Here is a 19,785-nt window from a genome sequence, read left to right on the forward strand (position 1 = left end):
ACTACAAAGTGTCATGAATGAAGCCCGGTCCATCACTCAAACCAGCCTCCCATCCATTGACACTGTCTACACTTCCCGCTGCCTCGGAAAAGCAGCCAGCATAATTAAGGACCCCACGCACCCTGGGCATACTTTTTTCCACCTTCTTCCATCGGAAAAAAGTCTGAGGACACAAACCAACTGACCCAAAAGCAGCTTCTTCCCTGCTGCCGTCAGACTTTTGAATGAATCTACCTCGCATTACATTGATTTTTCTCTACATCCTAGCTATGACTGTGACACGACATTCTGCACTCTCTCCTTTCCTTCCCTCTGAGCGATATGCTTTGTCTGTATAGGGTGTAAGAAACAATACTTTTCACTGTGTTCTAATACATGTGACAATAATAAATGAAATCAAATCTAATCAGATATTAGAGAGCAGTACTGGCAGCAAATGATCAGTGTTGCAGAACTGGTTACAAACACTATACAACTGCTCTCAGTTTTTAATATATTTCCTTGTTTATGTGGATTGGAAATTTTCCCTTTCTAAGCTATGCTTTCTCCAAATTTAGTCTGGCTTTGAGTAACATTGAAATTAGACCTTTCAGTTACATTCTGAGATTAGTACAGTGCAAATGCTTACGCTTTGTGTGCTATTTTACCAGACGTGTTCATCCATTCAAAATGAATGTTGAACTGGAAGCCAAAAGAGTTGCAAATGGATGCATTTGACAACAACAATTTGCATTTATATAACACCTTTAATGTGAAAAAAGAACCATAGTGATTTGCAAAGTAGAAATAAACATAGAACCAAAATCAGCACAACACGGGTTCATTGAATAACTGTTAGCTCTACAAAGGCGTGATCTAGACTGAGGCAAAACTTGCGAAGCAGACACTGATGTCACAAATTAGAAACACGACTCGATTGTTAAAGTGATCATGCAACAACACAACAACAGCCCCAAATATATAACATCCTTCCCCCTTTACTCCTAAGGTCCCAAAACAACAAATAGCCATCAAAACATATCAACAAGGGTAGGCAATGAATCATTACACATTAAAGAACAAAGAACAGTACAGCACAGGAACAGGCCTTCAGCCCTCCAAGTCAGCGCCGATCACCTTGTCCTATCTCGACCAACTGCCTGTATCCCTCTCTTCGTGTGTTCACGTGTCTATCCAGATAAGTCTTAAATGTTGCTAACGTATCTGTCTCAACCACCTCACTTGGCTGTGCATTCCAGGCTATCACAGGCCTCTGTGTAAAAAAACTTCCTCTGCACATCTCCACTGAAACTTTTTCCCCCTTACCTTGAACTTGTGCCCCTTTGTAATTGTCATTTCTGCCCAGGGGCAAAGTTTCCAAATGTTCACCTTATCTGTACCCCTCAGAGTTTTATAAACTTCTATCAGGTCGCCCCTCAGCCTTCATCTTTCCAGGGAGAACAATCCCAGTTTATTCAATCTCTCCTTATAGCTAATACCCTCCATACCAGGCAACATCCTGGTAAATCTTTTCAGTACTCACTCCAAAGCCTCCACATCCTTCTGGTAGTGCGGTGACCTGAAGGTAGTATGTGTGAGACCACCACTACAATTCCATACAGCAGGGCATCACAGGCAAGCTGTGGTAAATTTGGGTTGAAATGTACCAACACTTCTAACTTCTTCAAGGCTTCTTTAACTGACTGATATGATTTCTTACACTTTCAGGTCTATTGCCATGCTTGTTCTGTGCACAATAAATTATGCACAATGATCGTGATCGTGACAATGCATCTGCATTGGCATGCCTTCCTGACTGACAGTACCTGATCATGTAGGAATGTGCTGAAAATATTAAAAATCATCATTAAAATTTGCTTGTGGCAAATGATGGAATACCTTTATAGCTCAAAAATAGTTGTTAAGAGACAGTGGTCCTTCAGCAATGTGAAATGACAACCAGAGGGGTATTGTGAAATTTCCACACTCCAAAGATAACATGATAAGCTTTCTTACACTTTCACATCCATTGCCATGCTTGTGTTGCGCACAATAAATTATGCAATGGCTTAAGCAGGATTGCTAGATTTGAAACATATTTCCCATCTAATTAATTAACCTTGGGAATGATCTTAACTGTGTTAATTTTTGGTCCTGGAGCCTCCATCATATCCTCCATCTTCTTCGGTGCCTTGTGTAAACTCTTGTTATTGATCACATGGCCTAAATATGTATTGATGTCTGAAAGAAGTGACACTTAACTTCCCTGAAACGAAGACCATGCGGCTGAAGGTGTTTCAATGTGGCTTCTAGCTTACTTATGTGTTCCAGTTTGTTGGTACCAGCGTTCAATCAATATGTTATCATGGTAACATTGTATCCCCTGTAAACCGCTTAAGATCTGGTCCATGGACCGTTGGAATAAAGTAAGTGCTGATATTATTCTATAAATTAATCTCTTAAAGCAGAACAGACCTTTATGTGTTATAATGGTGAGTGGTATGAGATTCAGCTGCATTTGCAAGTAGGCCGAGATAGGTTGATGTTGCTGAACTTGTCCTTGTGTGAGACGACCAGCAAATAATTCCTCAGTGAAAGATTGTGGTTCTTGATCCACACATACAACTTGTTGTATTGAAATCTCCGCAAATACGTATAGTCCCATCCTGCTTCATTACAGACACAATAGGCATTGTCCAGTCACGAGTGGTGACGTGTTCTTAGACTCTACAAGTCTTATTAATTCAGATTCTACCTTTCAGAGGATGGAGGCAGACAGAGGCGAGCGTGCGCATAGGCAGGATATCAAGAGACACCCTCATCTCCTCCTTTGTGGAGTAGGACCTCTTCTTCAACTTCTTCCTGAATGTCATCCTCATCCAAGGGCACATGCCGCTCCTTCAGGTTTTCCTCATGAAGGTCGTTGTTCACTGTCAAGTCAAATTACGTAGGGCACAGCAGACCACCATGATGCCGGAGACCCTCTGGGGGCTATACTGTAGAGCACCACCGGACTTGCAGAGGCAGCGGAAGTACACTTTGAGGAGGCCGACTCACTGCTCTATCACAGACCAGGGGCATTGTGAACATGGTTGTAGCAGGCCTCTGCTGAGGTCTCTGGCCTCTGCATTGGCATCATCAACCAAGACATCCAGGGATATCCCTTGTCCCCGACAAGCCAACTCTGCAGCCTGGGGTGACCCTCAAAAATGCCAGTGATCCATGACTGTCCGAGGATGTAACTATCATGAATGTGCTTTGGAAAACGGACACACACCCGTACATGAATTTAATGGTCACACACTAGCTGCACATTGAGGGAGTGGAATCCCTTCCAGTTTGTGAACGGGACTCTCTAAACCACGGGGCATGAAGAACAAAATGGGTGCTTTCGATCACCCCCTGAACTTGTGACAGGCCAGCTGCAGTGCTGAATCCAGTAGCCCTCTCATCTTGCTGGGCCTTGTCCAGGTCAAAATGAATAAAGTCCTTGCATAGCGTGTATCTGTGACCTCAAGGATGCAATTATGGGCACAGGGAGCTGGTGTCCTCTGTTGCTACATGGCAATACATCCACAAGGATGTGGCACAGGGAGCACACAGTCTCCCTGGTGAGGCATAGTCTCCTCCAGCATGTCGTCCAATAGCTCCATAAATTACATTCCAATCCTGTAAACCTTTGGTCTCCTTTTCTGCCTTTGTGCCCCCTGCATGCCAGTGTGGCCTCAGGCCCCTCAGCCTGTCCTGTGGCCAGCCGCCACCCGCCCCCCCCTCCCCCCCACCCCCCACCTCACCATCTCCTGCTGCTGGGTCTTCCCTGGGTGCCGCTGCATGTTGCTGCTGGAGCCTGTGCTCCTCCAGCACTGTAGAATACCCAGCGCCTCCAGCTCCATCCTGATATCCATCGAATTCCTGCGAGGGATCAGAGAGTTAGAGAGAGAATCATGTTTGTGCCGCAGCCGGTTAACGTCAGTACTGCTACAAGCAGTTGATCTCCCGGTCCTGGAAGCAGCCAGTCCCAAATCGTATCCAGTGGCTACCACCCACTCACAGCTCAGATGCCCTCCCATCCCCATTACAAGACTGGCACTGGTAGATGACCTTGTCCAATCAGAGTCGCTTTGTGCTCCCATCTGGTTCTCCCCTCCCTTATTCTCCGTAACACTGGGGGCTCTGACAGAAGGCATATATGTTCATTCATCTCTAATGGGGAGAGTGAGCTGGACAATGAAGTCTACCCTGGCTGCTAATGAATCCTCACTGGCAGGTGTTGGGGTCTGGCATATAAGGACTCCCAATGCCTTTCAATCCTGTGTATCCAAGCATTTAGCCCTGAACACTGTATTTATCCCATTTCTAGAGAATGTGAGTAGCTGATATTGTTAAGGGTGAACTCATGACGCCCAATCAGTTTGATGAGCAAGAGTCTCAGGAATGTTAGCGGACACAATTACTTTCTGCATCAGGAATAGGCAAGATTAATCGGCACCCTTCTTACTCAAGGCTGCACCATCCCAAGATCTCATTGCTGTCAGGCCTCTACACTTAAGACTCCTGGACAGAGTTATTGGACATCAGGGTTAGTCAATGTTTGATAACCTCAGCTCTCTTCTCCATTTGGAATTTGGATAACTGGATCCAGCACCCTGAACAGTTCCAAGGTGCTCAGGATTTGTAGTCAATGCTCTTTATTCAAGAATCCCAGGATCCTAACAGTGCAGAAGCAGATCATTCGGCCCATCTAGTCTGCACCAACTCTCTCCGATAGAGCGGAGAGAGCATCTTACCCAGATCCCATCCCCACGCATTTAACCCACTAATCCCTCTAACCTACACATCTTTGGACACTAAGGGGCAATTTAGCGTGGCCAATCCATCTCACCCACATATCTTTGTGTAGGAAACACTGCAATATTCCTCTGTTAATGTAAAACATCCTGATTTGGAAGTTAGAATTCAGTCTAGTGTGCACAAAACAGGAGGGAATCAAGCTGTAAGAATACTGGGCTCAGTATCCAAAAAAAAGGTGCTTTTTTTATTCATTCACAGGATGTGGGCATCACAGGATGGGCCAGCATTTATTGTCCATCCCAAACTGGCCTCATTTCAGGGGTATTTGAGAATCAACCACATTGCTGTCATCCTGGAGTCACGTGTAGGCCAGACCAGGGAAGAAATGCAGATTTCTTTCACTAAAGGACATTTCTTGTCAAGGAACCAGCTGAATCATTAACCTCCTCGTTTTAACTCCTCACTAAGAGGCCACCTGGGGTTTACTGCCCATCTTAGGTATTGGATTGAATGATGCCCTAGTTTTCCATATCCAGCTTGGACTGAATCGAAACTGATCTTACCAATCTTCAATCTGTGTACCCACAAGCCACTCAGTGAATTATTTATCCCTTCTTGCGAAACAAGTTAGTCATAGATATGGTCAGCCAACAAGTGAATGACATTGGAATTAATGGGTAGAGTTATTTAATGAGATGAAAATGGGAGCTATAAAGACAATGCAATGAATCAACATAATTCAGCAATAACAGGCTGGCTGACTATTCAACTATTGTGAGCACTGTCTGAGCCTATCGCAAATCGCTGAAATGATTGTAGGAATAAACTCTTGGGAAAAGTGCATTGAAGAGCAAGTGTATTGGATTGATTAAAATCTATGTGCTGTTTGTAAGCAATGCTTCCAGAGCTTATGTAACCTTGTCGTTACGAGTGACGTGGTTGAACTGATCTTCTTCCCCTGGGATGATGGTATTGACTTCTGGAATATCAAGTTGATGACTTTCTTTGGCAGGGTTATCTGCTCCACTCAGGTTTTCTGCAATGGTTGAGTGAATGCACTCAAATCTGTATCTGAACTTAAAAGCAAAATACTGCAGATGCTGGAATCTGAAACAAAAACAGAAAATGCTGGAAAATCGCAGCAGATCTAACAGCATCTGTGGAGAGAGAATAGAGCCAACGTTTCGAGTCTAGATGATCCTTCGTCAGAGCGGCTCTGCCGTAACTAAACTAAAAACAAACCTCCTGCCCTTACTCGATCCACAGCCCACTATTCCCTCCCTATTCATGTACCCATTCAGCTGCCTCTTAAATGTTGCTCATGTGCCTGCTTCCACCACCTCCTCTGACAGCACGTTCCAGGCACCCACCATTCTGTGTGAAAAACCTCTCCCGCACATCTCCCTTAAACTTTCCCCCCCTCACCTTGAACCTGTGCCCCCTTGTAACTGCCACTTCCACTCTCGAAAAAAGTCTCTGACTATCCACCCAATCTATGCCTCTCATAATTTTGTAGACCTCTATCAGGTCTCCCCTCAGCTTCTGTCTTTCCAGTGAAATTAATCCTAGTTTATTCAACCTCTCTTCATAGTCAATGCCCTCGAGACCAAGCAACATCCTGGTGAACCTTCTTTGCACTTTCTCCAAAGCCTCCACTTCCTTCTGGTAGTGCCATGACCAGTGGGGGAAACTCCCCTGCTGATCTTTGAATGGTGCCATGGGATCTTTAACATCTATTCAAACAGGCAGATGGGGACCTCGGTTTAACATCTAATCAACAGGCAGTGCCTCCAAAGGTTTAATGCTCCCCCTGGGGTGCACAAAAGTGATGTGGAGATGCCGGCGTTGGACTGGGGTAAGCACAGTAAGAAGTCTCACAACACCAGGTTAAAGTCCAACAGGTTTATTTGGTAGCAAATACCATAAGCTTTCGGAGCACTGCTCCTTCGTCCACTCCATCTGACGAAGGAGCAGTGCTCCGAAAGCTTATGGTATTTGCTACCAAATAAACCTGTTGGACTTTAACCTGGTGTTGTGAGACTTCTTACTGTGCACAAAAGTGTCAGCATTGATTTCTCTATTCAAGCCCGAGAGTGGGACTTGAACCCAAAAGTGCCCTTGCCAGCGAACCCCATACCCCCCAAGAGACTTTGGCTGGAATTTTCCAGCTGTTCAAGGTGCCATGTTACAGGAAGTTACTCAGGCACGGGAGACTGTAAAGTTTATTTATTAGTGTCACAAGTAGGCTGACATTAACATTGCAATGAAGTTACTGTGAAAATCCCCAAGTTGCCACATGCCGGCACCTGTTTGGATACACTGAGAGAGAATTTAGCAGTTCTAAATTCCTAACCAGCACGTCTTTTGACTGTGGGAGGAAACCAGAGCACCCGGAGGAAATCCATGCATTGACAGGGAGAACATGCAGACTCCACACAGACAGTGACCCAAGCCAGGAATCAAACCCAGGTCCCAGACATTCTGACGGAGTAGTGCTAACCGCTGTGTCACTGTGCCACCTCTGCTAATGTTAAGGGACAATGTAGTCGGGGAGATAGATTTTCTTCTCTGCAGCCATAACTGAGAGGTTCAAAGGTTATGTTGACTGCCTGGTGGCAGCATTCAGGAAATCTTCTCAGAATCAAAGAAGTTAGAGTGGATGAACCAACATATGTAGGGCTCAGAATGAGGTTCAGCTGAGAGAATTTGAGGAGCTGGGTCAAAATTAAAAAGAAACATACTTGCAGCTAATAATCTTTAAATTGTTACATGAACCACGCATAAATTGGAATGGAGCGAACAGATTAAAAGGTTAAATGTGTGGTTGAAAGATTGGTATATAGGAATCAGAGATTTAATTTCATGAGGCACTGCCGAAAGAGGTAACTGTTCCATTGGAATGGGCTACAATTAAAGTAGGCTGGGACCAGTGTGATGGTGAACTAAATAATGGGAGGACGCAAATTGGGCTTAAAACTAATGAAGGTAGCAGAGGGAGATTCACAAAAGGGTAAGTCTAGAAACAGTAAGAGAAATGTCAAACTGCAGGGAAAGGTGTGTGTGTGTGTGTGTGATGGGGCGGGGGGGGGGGGGGAAGGGGGGGGAGGGGGGGAAGTGGGGGGGGGGAGTTCAGCAAAGGAGAAAGATTTTATAAAGGGCATAAGTGACCAAGGTGACATCAAGGAAAAATATAAGAAAAGGTAAAGTGCAAAGCGTTTTCCACAAATAGGTGAACAAATAGAAAGAAATGGGTCTGTTCTAATCGCCATTATAGAGACATTGTTGCAGAGTGACCAATGCTGTGAATTAATCATTCCTTTATATTTGACTTATAGAAGTGAGAGAATGGAAAAAGGGGAAGCATAGCCCTGATAATAAGCTATTGAATAAAGGCAGTGGAGAGAAAGGATCTTAGCTCAGAAAATCAAGATGTGGTTTGGAGTAAGCTAAGGAACAACGGGGGTTAGAAAATGGGAGTAGCTTCTAGCCCCTAACAAGAGTTGTCTTATATAACAGAGCATAAATGTGGAACTCAGATCTGCACGTAACAAGAATAATATTGTGTAATGGAGGATTTAATGTTCATATAAACTGGACAAAACAAATGTGCAGTAGTAGTGCAGAGGGTGAGTCCATGGGATATATTCAAGATAGTTAACTGGATCAATATAATGAGGAAGCAGTGAAGGAATAAGCAATCTTAGATCCAATATTGTGCAATGAGATAGATTTAATTAATAATCTTGTTGTAAAGCAGCCTCTAAGGATGAGTGATTGCAATATTATTAAATTTTCTATTGAATTTGTATTGGTTGAGAAGGAATCTCGGTTAAAAATGAACCATACAATCCCTACAGTGCAGAAGGAGTCCATTCAGCCCATTGAGTTGACACTGACTCTCCAAAAGAGCATCCCACCAAGGGTCTCCCCTCAAGCACCGTAACCCTATGCATTTACCATGGGTAATCCACCTAATCTACACATCTTTGGACACTAAGGAGCAATTTAGCATGGCCAATCCACCTAGCCTGTCCATCTTTGGATTATGGGAGGAAACCGGAGCACCTGGAGCAAACCCACGCAGACACAGGGAGAATGTGCAAACTCCACACAGTCACCCAAGGCTGAATTCGAACTTGAGTTCCTGACATTGTGAGGCAAAAGTGCTAACCACTGTGCCACCCTAAACAAAATCAATTAAATAGATATGAGGATTGACTTGGCTAAAGCAGATCTGGAATGTAGATTAAAAGATATCATGGTAGACTGATGAATAATCCATGGCCAACATTTAAAGAATTAATTCATAATTGGCAAAACTACCCCTGAAGGAATAAAATCACGACATGGAAATCCTGAGTCAAGCTAACAATAAAAGTGAAAGATAATGTCAAATTAATAATAGGCTTATAATGTTGCTAAAAGGAATACTAAGCTTGAGAATTGGGATAGTTTTAACATTCTGTAAAGTGTGATCAAAAAAATTGATAAGAAAAAAGTAAGCAGAATGTAAAAGGAATCCCCCATGAGACATAAAAGCATATTGTAAAAAAAAACTTCTATCGCCATTCAAATAGAAGAGATTAGTGAAAATAAACTGGATTCTTTATAAGTAAACTGGGTCCCTTAAAGGGAAAGACAACATTATAATGGGGAATATGGAAATGACAGAGAAATTAAATAAAAGCTTTGCATTTTTTTTATTCATTCATGGGACATGGGAGTCACTGGCTGGTCAGCATTTATTGCCCATCCCAGTTGCCCTGGGAGCAGTTGAGAGTCAACCACATTGCTGTGCATCTAGAGTCATGTGTAGGCCAGACCAGGTAAGGGCGGCAGATTTCCTTCCCTAAAGGACATTGGTGAACCAGATGGATTTTTCTGACAATCAACAATTGGTTCATGGTCATCAGTAGATTCTTAATTCCAGATATTTTTTGAATTGAAATTCCACTATCTGCCGTGGTGGGATCCAAGCCCAGGTCCCCAGAACATTAGCTGAGTTTCTGGATTAATAGTCTAGTGATAATACCACTAGACCATCATCTCCCTGGTCTTAATAGTAGAAGGCACAAAAAAAAATCCAGAAATAGTGAGTATCCAAAGGGCCTTGGTAGAATGAGGAATATGAAGAAATAACTCTGAGTTAAAAATACACTGGAGTGATTATTGAGGCTAAAAGTCAAGAAATGCTGCCTGGCCCTGATGTTCAATATTCTAAGGTTTTATAAGAAGTGAATACAGGGAACTGTGGATGCATTGGTTTTCATCTTCTAAAATGAAGCCATGAATTAGAAACCAACTGATGTAACTCTTCTGTGCAAGAAAGGTGGGGGAGTTAATTCATATGGAACAGATAGAATTATAGGCCGATTAACCTGACATTAGTAGCAAGGAAAATGATTAGATAGATGGTACCAGGGTACCTAGTTTGGGCAGAGTCAACATGACTTATGAAAGGGAAACCGTGTTTGACAAATCTTTTAGAGCTTTTGAGGATGTAACTCGCAGGATAGATAAAGGAGGAGTGGGGGGGGGGGGGGAGGTGGAGTTTATACATTTGGATTTACAATTTGGATTTGGGGTAATATAGCATGGAGTAATTCTTTGACAACACTCTCCAAATGCATGATCTGTACTGCCTAGAAGGGCAAGGACAACAGGCAAATGTAAACACCACCACTTACAAGCTTCTCATCTAGTTTTTCACCATCCTAATTTGGAAATATGTCACCATTTCTCCTCTGTTGCTGGGTCAAAATTCTAGGACTCCCAACCGCACTGTGGGAGTAACTAGACCACATGGACTGCAATGGTTTAAGAAGGCAATTCACCACCACCTTCTCAGGGCAGTTAGGAGTGGGCAATAAATTTAGGCATTGCCAGTGATGCCCACATTCCATGAACAATTTTTTTTAAATTGCGGACTGGTTAACATGCAGAAAACAGATCGGGGGAATAACTGGGTCAGCATTGAGATGGCAGGATGTAACTGATGGAGTACCACAAGGGTAAGGGCTAGGGCCTTAGATGTTTATTAGCTATATTAATGACTTAGATGAAGGGACCGAGTGTTTAAGTGTAGAGGTTTGCTGATGATTCAAAGATAGAAGGAAATTTAAGCCGTGAGGAGAATGCAAAAAGATCGGGATACAGATGGGTTAAAGGAGTGGGCAAGAGCATGACAGATGAGCATGCCTCACGCCTGTTTTTGGGCGTGAAAACATGGTAAAGTCGGGTGTGAGGCCATTAATGCGATCCGCGCCCGCGCAGATTGCCACTTTACCGAAACCTGGGAATGGCAGCGATTCGATTCGCGCCCAAAACGGGCGCAATGGCGATTTAAATGCATTTGCATGCATTTAAAGTGAATTAATGAACTGCCCACCCACCTTTATCAGCATTTCCCCCTTTACCACCGCGTTTGCCAATCCAGAACCGCGCCATAATGGACATGCTAAATAAAAGTCTGAATCGAGCGCTCCAGCTGCTGAAGAGCGCATTCCAAGCTTCCAACGGCTCTCTGACTCAGATCAGTGGTGGGGGGAGTGAGGGGAGTGAGGCCAGATCGTTGTCTGGTTGGGGGGGGGAGGAGAAGGCGGGTCAGATGTATCTCTGGTTGGGGCGGGGGGGGAGGGGGAGGGCTGATCATTGTCTGGTGGGGAGGGAGGAGGAGGTGGGTCAGATGTTCCTCTGCAGGGGGGGGGGGCGGGTGAGTGAGGCCAGATCGTTATCTGGGGGGGAGGGCGTTGGGGGGGGGGGGAGACAGGTAAGATGTATCTCAGGCAGCGGGGGAGGGTATATGGATCTCTGGTGGGGGAGCAGGCAGATCTCTTGTGGTGGGGGCAGATATATCTCTGGTGGGGGTGCGGGGGGGTGCTGGGGGGTCTGCTGCCACTCTGCGGGCAATTAGTGGGGGGGAGGGGGCAAGGGTGGCAATCGGTCTGGTAGTGGGGGTGGATAAGGGGGACAGTGATGTGTGTGGGTAGTGGGGGGTGGATAAGGGGGACAGTAATGTGTGTGGATGTTGGGGGGGGTCGATAAGGGGGACAGTGATGTTTGTGGGGGCCATCGCTCCCGCTTTTCGCTCCCGGGTCACTTTCTCTGCTTTCTGTGGCCCGGGAGCGATCTGACACGGGCGCGCTTTTTCAAATTTCCTTCTAGCTGCGCATGCGCAGTTCAGAGCTCCGAATGTTTCGGCCGTGCTGAGCCCCGCCCACAGCGCAAATGGGACTGGCGATGTTTTTTTCAGGCTGAGTGCGTATGGGGGCGGCTGAAAGCAGATTTCCAAGTCGGATCTGAATTACGCCCAGATTCAGCACTTAGAATGAAAATGGTAAAATCAGGCCCACAATATGGAAAAGTGCAAAGTTATCCAATTTGGGAGGATCAGGATATATTTGAAATGGTGAACAACAGGGAAATGTAGGTACTGAGAGGGAACTGGGAGGATAGAGAACTACATCAGTTACAGAAATTTAACATGCAGAGACACAAAGCAATTAGGAAGCAAATTACAAAATACAAAGAAATTGGAATACAGAAGTAAAGAAATGTTACCAAAAATAATTAGGAACTTGATGAAACCACATAAGTAATACTGTGAACAGTTTTGGCCTCCTTACCTCAGGGAGGGTTCTGCCAGCCTTGGGGAGGGAATGCAATGACTTTAGAACAATAGACAATTTTATTGATGCCTATATTGAGACAAGTAATAGCGTTGATGCTGGAGGATGTTTCCCCTGGCTTGAAAACCTAGAACTGGAAGGCCTCAGTCTTCGGGGCTGACCGTTTAGGACTGAGGTGAAGAAACATGTCTTTGCTCAGGAGAATTGTGAACCTGTGGAATTCTCTGCCCTGGATAGTCCTATCATTGAATATATTGAAGACAGAGACCAATAGCTATTTTGGAAACCAAAGTAAGGTAGTGCTGGAAGGGAGATTTGAGGTAGAAGGTCAGCTAAGATAAAGGTAAAAGGTAAAGTTGCCCATAATCCCAGATGACCATAGGCTGCTCTCCCCTTTGAGGAGGAAAGCTGACTGGTGGTGATTCAACCCAAGGATCACCACAACTCAAGCGAGAGGCAAGTTTGAGAGGGAAAGCCTTAATGAATAACCTCAGTCAGCACAAGAATTAAACCCACACGGGCGTCACACCACATCACAAACCAGCCGTCCAGCAGACTGACCTCACCAACCCCAATAGCATTTTATCAAATAGGAAAGCAGGCTTGAAAATCCAGTGGTTCCCTATCTTCACAAAAATGACCAACCCAAACCTAATCAGTCGAGCCAAGGATATTCCAGTCTATTTTTCAAAATATAATAATCAAACAAGTCACATGAGGTATGATTTTCAGAATGAATAGCATGCTACAAATCTAGTCATCATATTAAATTGTCATTAAATAAATCAAAATGATATGATTAGATCATGATGTCATCCAGGATAGAGTAGAATACAAATGCATTCCCTAGCATCTGTTTTCTGTTATAATTGATTAAGCAAAGTTTAAAGTACAGTTTAATTGGGCAGCACAGTTGCACAGTGGTGGGCGGCACAGTGGTACAGTGGTTAGCACTGCTGCCTCACAGCGCCAAGGACCCAGGTTCGATTCCAGCCTTGGGTGACTGTCTGTGTGGAGTTTGCATGTTCTCTCCGTGGCTGCATGGGTTTCCTCCAGGTGCTCCAGTTTCCTCCCACAGTCCAAAGATGTGCAGGTTAGGTAGATTGGCCATGCTAAATTGTTCCTTACTTCCCAAAGATGTGTAGGAATAGCCTGGGTAAAATGTTCTGTCAGAGCTTTGGTGCAGGCTCGATGAGCCAAATGGCCTCCTTTTGCACTGTAGGGATTCTGTGATAATTCTTTGCTTGGATCACAACAGGTCGAAGTTTTATTACCACCTGGCTGTTTGGAAGCAATAACAAAAGAGTAAAAAACAAAAGGAGGAAAATAACAGACCCGACAACCTGAATTTATCCTCAAATCAACACATAGAAGCATCAGGGCCACTCTCAATGCGAATTATTTTTCTTGTTGTTAAGATGTTTGGTAAAGCTATAATGAAAAAAAATAGACGTGCTTCTTTCTGGACTGTTATTACCTACAGCTGGAGGAAAGTCTTTGCTTCGTATCCTAAAAGCATTTTCATTTCTTTGGAAGCACATAGTGTGTACCTTTTATGTGTGCGCTAAAGATTTGGATAATTTGTGTAAGCCAATGCATCATTTAAATCCTATTGTTTTAATTGCTTTTGACCTACGCCTCTACTTTCTCAGAAGACTAAGGAAATTTGGCATGTCAGCTACGACTCTCACCAACCTTTACAGATGCACCATAGAAAGCATTCTTTCTGGTTGTATCATAACTTGGTATGGCTCCTGCTCTGCCCAAGACTACAAGGAACTACAAAAGGTCGTGAATGTAGCCCAATCCATCACACAAACCAGCCTTCCATCCATTGACTCTGTTTACTCGTCCCGCTGCCTCGGCAAAGCAGCCAGTATAATTAAGGACCCCACGCATGCCAGACATTCTCTCTTCCACCTTCTTCCTTTGGGAAAAGATACAAAAGTCTGAGGTCATGTAGCAACCGACTCAAGAACAGCTTCTTCCCTGCTGCTGTCAGACTTTTGAATGAACTTACCTTGTATTGATCCTTCTCTACACCCTAGCTATGACTGTAACACTACATCCTGCATTGTCTCGTTTCCTTCTCTATGAATGGTATTCTATGTCTGTATGGCGCGTGAGAAACAATACTTTTCACTGTATGCTAATACATGTGACAATAACAAAACAAATCAAATCAAAAATCATGTATTGTGTTTTCACCTCTTTCATATTAATGAATGGCTTCCTGTGGGCAGAACTTGGGCGGAATTTTCCCATCCTGCCTGCTACGGGAATTGTAACGGGCGGGACACGAACCGTGCAAAGGTCTGTTGACCTTGGGCGGGAATTTCCGGCCTCGGGACGAGCATGGCAGGAAAATTCCTCCCTTTGTCTAGATGTGGGATGAAGATGGAGCTATGGTGACAAGTTTTTGACTGAAGACATGGCTGAGGCTCACATTAAACTTTTAAAAATAAAAAGAATCCCTACAGTGCAGAAGGAGGCAATTCAGCCCATCGAGCCTGCACTGACAACAATCCCACCCAGGTCCTATCCCAGTAACCCCACGTATTTACCCTGCTAATCCCCCTGACATGAAGGAGCAATTGAGCATGGCAATCAACCTAACATTTTTCGACTGTGGGACGAAACCGGAGAAATAAGAGGAAACCCAAGCAGACACGGGGTGAACATGAAAACTCCACACATACAATCACCCAAGGCCGGAATCGAACCTGGGTCCCTGGTGCTGTGAGGCAGCAGTGATAGCCCAGTTTCAACTAAAACACACACACACATAAATGCATGCATACACAGACACATACATGCACACATAGATAGTGGCATTTACAGATGCACATACAGACGCACACATATACAGTCGCACATACAGATGCACACACAGAAACATATATAGTCAGACATACAGATGCACACACAAACACACACATGCATACACACATAGTCGCATGTACAGATTTTGATTTGATTTGGTTTATTATTGTCACATGTATTAACATACAGTGAAAAGCATTGTTTCTTGTGCTCGAGACAGACAAAGCATACCATTCATAGAGAAGGAAACAAGAGAGTGCAGAATGTAATGTTACAGTCATAGCTAGGGTGTAGAGAAAGATCAACTTAATGCAAGGTAAGTCCATTCAAAAGTCTGACAGCAGCAGGGAAGAAGCTGTCCTTGAGTCGGTTGGTACATGACCTCAGACTTTTGTATCTTTTTCCCGAAGGAAGAAGGTGGAAGAGAGAATGTCCGGGGTGCGTGGGGTCCTTAATTATGCTGGCTGCTTTGCCGAGGCAGCGGGAAGTGTAGACAGAGTCAATGGATGGAAGGCTGGTTTGCGTGATGGATTGGGCTACATTCACGACCTTTTGTAGTTCCTTGCAGTCTTGGGCAGAGCAGGAGCCATACCAAGCTGTGATACAACCAGAAAGAATGCTTTCAGTGGTGCATCTGTAAAAGTTGGTGAGAGTCGTAGCTGAGATGCTAAATTTCCTTAGTCTTCTGAGAAAGTAGAAGCGTTGGTGGGCTTTCTCAACTATCGTGTTGGCATAGGGGACCAGGACAGGTTGTTGGTGATCTGGACCCCTAAAAACTTGAAACTCTCGACCATTTCTACTTTGCCCTCGTACGTACTGTCTGCATACACGCAGACACAGGCATGCACACACGGACACACACACTCGCTCACACACAAACACACATGTCAGGGCATGTCTCCGAGGTATAGATTTGCCACAGACACTCCATCTACAGAAACTGAAGTGGACAATAGCCACTTAGGAGTGTGTGAGTAACCTTCTTCCTGCCCCAAGATACAGGAATCACACCCATTATTAGCTTGTACCTGGAAACAACGCCTCCACCACTCCAGCTGAAGGCATGTTATAACCATGCAGGTGGGATTAATAATCTAGTCGGATGATCTGATTTAAGATTTTTACCTTACATGCCAAAGGACAGATTCAGGAGGCTGAATAAAGACTCAGCCCTTCAGGACAGTGTAACTGGAATTGATAAGAGTGGCTCGGTCAGCCATTCCAAAGTCACGCTGGGAGATCTGTTGTGGGATCACACTCCGGCACCTGTTTGGGTACACTGGGAGAGAATTTAGCATGGCCAATGCACCTAACAGTACGTCTATCGTACTGTGGGAAGAAACTGCAGCACCTGGAGGAAATCCACACAGGCATGCGGAGAACATGCAGACTCTACACAGATAATCACCCAAAGCTGGGAATTGAATGTGGATCCCTGGTGCTGTGAGGCAGCAGTGCTAACCACTGTGCCAATGTGCTGCATAGGTTTCCTCTGGGTGCTCCAGTCCAAGGATGTGCAGGTTAGGTCGACTCTCCATGATCAGTGCACAGTGTTAAAGGGATAAGATGGGGAATGTACCTAGGCCTAGCAGAAGTCCCACTTTGGCTGCAGATAAAAATGAAGGAGCTGAGAAATAAATAGCTGTAAAGACATGAATATGTGTGGAAATTAAGTTACAACAACTATGGCAGACAGCTCTGTCAACAAAAATGGAAAGTGCTTGTGTGCAGACAAGGCCTGGATGAGATCATCGGTTGCTTATTCAGAGAAGTGACTAATCTGACCTTTTGTCAGGTTCTTAAACACTGTGTTCCCAGCAATGACCGTGGCCAGGGGATGAACCAAAAACAAGAACAAGAACTCATACCAAAATCAAGATAAGGCAACATATTATACTAATGATGGATTAGAAGGAGACCGTTTTCTATTGGGTAAGAAAGGACAAAACGTGATTGGCATACAGTCCACTGATTGGTGGACTGTATGCCAATTAAGGATTAGAATGTTGCTTGTCTAAAGTTTTCCATTTTCTCTATTTGAGGCTCTGGTCCAGGAAGTGGGCAGGTGGCTGGTGAACTTGGTCACCATGGGAGCGGAAAGCTGTCTCAGTAACAACTCCATCATCACTGGGAAGAGATTGATTCAGAGGTCTACGATTCCAGGACTTAGCACCAACAGAGGGAAATGTTTAATGACTTCACTAGGTTCTCAAGGCTATGATGTTGTTCTCTGCATGCTCCTTCAGCCTCAATACTCACAATAGTCCACGCAACCTCCTTTCACTTTTATATTCAGTGCAATACAGTTCACTCTAGCTTCTTCTTTTCTAGCTCACACACTAAACCTCCTACATTCATCGCTATTAAAACCCTTAGTTCCTCAAACTTCAAATCTTACCCATTACATTACCACGACTATGACAGACATTCACTTATAACACCTCACAAGGGTGTCATTAACACACTTCTTATTTGATAAGGTCACACACAACATGGGTCTAATAAGTTTTCAGAGGCAGAAGTCCCTTCACCAAGATCCCTTCATTTACAATTCCAACAGCAGCACACAGAGTGCTATCAGTCAGCAGTCTACGTTCAGGAGTGCCAAAGGAACTGACACCCCTGGTTAAATACAAGGAAAAGGCTCCCTGATTGGCCCATCAATTGACTCCTTAATCAGGGAGTTCATATTCCAATAGGTCAACCTCAATGGCCTGATTGAAGTCATTACAATGGGGTGGAAGGTTGAGCCTGTCTTTTCGTCCTGTACCCAATGGAAGAAAACACCATGGTCATTACAAGAGTCATGACCATAGTAAAGACAACATGGGAGAAGATGGCACTTGGGGTTTTTTCACACCTTATCCTTCTTTTCCCTTCTTACTTCTATCTCAGCTTTCATACTCTGCATGACAAGGAGCAGCTGCTTTCACCTTGTTACTTCTTCCTCTACTTTACCTTTTACATTAAAAGCTAACACTTGTCCATCCCTTTCATTTCAGACACTGCCCACACACCAGCCTTCCTATCAATGCAACATTACTGGATCGGACTCTAGAAAGCACGATCTGAAAGATTGGCACCAGTGTACCTGAGAGGATAGTCTTTTTTATGTTTGAAACACTTGCCACAGGAGCTGGAGGAATAGGATGCCATAGGTGCCAGTTCACCAGAGGATGAGATCACTTACAAACTCTGTAAAAAGACTCACATCCAGGCGACTGAGAAAAGCTGAGAGACATACCTCCAGAAATACAAAGTACACTGGGCAGCCATGCTGCATGTGATGGCTCACAGCATGAAGAGGATTACCTCCAGCCTGTCTTGTGTAAAAACCATTCTAGCCAACATGGAATGAGAGATCAACTCTATGATCACAAGAGTGGTGACCAGCATAATGGAACCAGTATTGACAACTTCTAAGGCAGCTCACACTGCTGCCATGGAAGCTCAAATGTCTGGAATCTTGGCTCTCGGGCCTAGTATTGGAAAGAACTTCAGGAGCATCACCTCCCTCTCGCAATCCATTATCATGCAGAACCATAAAAGTATTAAGACACAGCCCCAAACCATTGGCTGCATGGAAGAGGGATCAGATGTCCTCTCACTGCCCTTGTTAGTGCCACCTAGCCAACTGGGGCAGATTGCCCTGGTCCAAGACAAGGTACTGCCAGGCTTAGAGCTGCTTGATGTCAGCTAACAGGGGCAAGTATCCCCTGTGGAAACTCCACAGCCTTCCACCTCGTAAGCTGTAGTGACTGGTGATGTGTCTGAGGAGAACAAGGATAGGAGAGTGAGTGTATGAGATTTGTACTTACTGCGAGACACAGGTAGAATTAAGTTGAATTTTTAAGAGTTGGTGTTGGAGTGAAGCGACAGCAAGCTGCTAAAGATTGAAATGAGGCAATTGGATAGGATATTGGTGAGGATTGTCTGACTTCTGGCATATAGAGAAGGGGAAGAATGGCTCGTGGAAGTCAATCTTATACTTCTTGATAAACACTCTGACAGCAAAGGGCACTGGTAGTCACGGTTTCTCTACTTCTTTCTCTTCTTCATGCTCCCCTCTCCTCCTCTGTTTGTTTCTTCTCCTTCTGCATTTCTTCCTGCTAATGGTTAAAGATTAGTCCAGCATTCATGCAAAGTTGTGCAATAGAAAATCGAGAAAAACAGACAAAGCTGGACTGCAAAGCTCCTCGTTAACAGGCTCAACAGCAAATATAGCTTGAGCATACCGAGCTGTTGCTCAATGACATTTCTGATGGTGGCTCTTGTAGGTACCAGCTCTGCTGTTACGCCTGGATTCTTGACAGGGGTAATGAGCCACATCTGAAGGGGTTAGCGGGAGTCTCCCAGTACGGCAGCCTGTAACACGACAGGCCGGTTAAAATAAAGGCACAGAACTGGCGCAGGATGAATGAACCATAAATGCTGCCAAAAAAAAATGGTCACGGAACTGCATGAGTGGCTGTAAACAAGCTGGATATTGAGGGAATAAATCGCTTTCAATTCAGAACAAAGCTGTCCTGGGGATGGGAAATGTGCAAGGTTTTGTTGATGCAGT

This window comes from Mustelus asterias, chromosome 7, assembly GCF_964213995.1.
Source record: "Mustelus asterias chromosome 7, sMusAst1.hap1.1, whole genome shotgun sequence".
NCBI lineage: Eukaryota > Metazoa > Chordata > Chondrichthyes > Carcharhiniformes > Triakidae > Mustelus > Mustelus asterias.